We start from the raw sequence: 2,045 nt of genomic DNA, 5'->3' as shown, positions 1-2,045 counted from the left end.
CCTAACATGTTTGTGCTTAACTGAATGATGTTAACTAACCAGATCCAGTCTGTACCCAGACCGGATGGTGGATCAGCACTAGAGATGACCACAACAGCTCTGAATGTCAGTGGAGACCACAACTAGATGAGACCTAGAGACAGATCCCCTGCAAAGCACAACCTAACTGAGCAGGAGGATGGCATCACTGAATCAATGATGAATTGACTTTAACTGAGAAATTGACTGTTGACTATTGTCCTCATTTTAGAGCTGCTTTACAGCAGAATTTAATTTTGTTTGCATTATTGACACACTATTTCCGTATTTAACACTGTGAAGCTGCTTTGACACAATCAGTTTTGTATAAAGCGCTATATAAATAAAGGTGACCTCACTTGACTTGACAGACCTCTATTATAAAACTGTACATTTCTGCAATATGGACATTACATCGACAGTCATTTCTGACATAGCAGATTTCTCTTCATAGTAAAAGAAACATGCATTTTATGTAAAGCTGCTTTGAAGTTATGTATTGTTAAAAGTTTTTTTTTTTTTTGTGTGAATTTGCTTCAACACCTTGTGTGTCACTAATTCGAAATTATATGCATAATGCAAAACTATAGCTTGTTTATCACTTATTCTTTAGCAATATAAAAAAAGAAAATGAAATGCTTGACATGTCCCTTTAACCACAGCAATATTGCTGCTCAAATTACATTGACACAAATTGAAGGAATATTTTTGAACAATTGCCTACACACGCGTTGCAAAGAAACAAAGTAAACACCTTATTTAATGCATTTACAATTGTCATTAGAAAAAAAAAACATTGAAACGAATGTAGCCTAAGCAAAATAATCTGGGCGTGGTCTGTGAGATGCGACATGAAAACGCAAACTTCCCTTAAACGGCGACTGATACATTGGGACATCGACAATAATGATACAAACATTCACAAATAATGTAGAAAGCTTTGAAATCTGTTCCGTTGAAAATTCACTGTGACGAATCTGTGGAGGTCTAACATCTGCTGGAAACACAGGTAAAACTATTTGCGTGCACGAGCATGTCCCCAGTTAACACGATCTCCAGTTGATCCATAACACCGGCGTCCAGGTGTGGGTTAACAGGTTAAAAGGTAATTCTTTCATCTCAGAAACATCGCAAGACTGCGCCCCATGCTGTCCTTTACGGTGGCAGAAAAACTAATAAATACATTGGTTTACTCCCGCATTCATTACTGCAATGCTTTGCTTGCAGGGGTCTCGAAAACTACCCTAAATAAATTGCAGTATGACCAAAACTCAGCTGCTAGAATCCTGACAGGGACCAGAACTAGAGAGCACATCACTCCAATTTTGGAATGCCTACACTGGCTCCCTGTTAGATTTCGTATAGACTTTAAAATTCTTGGCACCTCATTATTTATCGGAACTTTTAACTGTATACTCTCCTAGGCGTGATCTCCGTTCATCTGATTCTCGCCTCTTGACCATTCCCGCAACTCGTCTACGCTCGTCTATGCTCCAAAACTCTGGAACTCTCTTCCATTTACATTTACATTTAGTCTTTTAGCAGACGCTTTTATCCAAAGCAACTTACAAACGAGGACAATGGAAGCAAACAAAATCAACAAAAGAGCAATGATATACAAGTGCTATAACATGTCTCAGTTAGCTCAATGCAGTACACGTAGTCATTTTTTTATTATATAATAAATAAAAAGAAAACAGATAGAATAGTAAAATAATAGAGCAAGCTAGCTGCTGGAAAATGAAATCAGCATCTTCAAAAAGCTGGTCAGCAGAAGGAAGCATGAAGTGCTCCAAAATTTATTGGTAAACGGGGGCAGTGACGTTGCATTATGTTGTCACCTCTTTTACTGAACGGAAGAGGTGCTTTTAATATAACGTCAGTGAGTGTCTTATGTCATATTTACATAAGCTTTTACAATATTTACATTTTTTGAGGCGTTAAGAGAGGGTTATTAACATTTACATGTTAATTCGTTATCTTTTTTCGCGGTTAAATTGAATGTAGTTTCCTAAAGGAAACGGCGT

At 37.4% G+C, this 2,045-nt stretch overlaps 1 long non-coding RNA gene across 1 annotated transcript in view; it reads left to right on the top strand.

Moving 5' to 3' along the window:
- Positions 1-1,759: 1,759 nt before the first annotated feature.
- LOC107678062 (uncharacterized) overlaps positions 1,760-2,045 on the top strand; it is a 14,699-nt gene continuing 14,413 nt past the window's right edge. Inside the window, exon 1 of the long non-coding RNA XR_001632909.1 lies at positions 1,760-1,854. This is a non-coding gene — a long non-coding RNA (uncharacterized LOC107678062). The remainder of the gene's footprint in view (positions 1,855-2,045) is intronic.

Source organism: Sinocyclocheilus anshuiensis, unplaced genomic scaffold (assembly GCF_001515605.1).
Source record: "Sinocyclocheilus anshuiensis isolate Anshui unplaced genomic scaffold, SAMN03320099.WGS_v1.1 scaffold1479, whole genome shotgun sequence".
In the NCBI taxonomy this organism is placed as follows: Eukaryota; Metazoa; Chordata; class Actinopteri; order Cypriniformes; family Cyprinidae; genus Sinocyclocheilus; species Sinocyclocheilus anshuiensis.
Note: the sequence above shows the minus strand (reverse complement) of the source record. Positions and strands in the feature narration are given on the sequence as shown.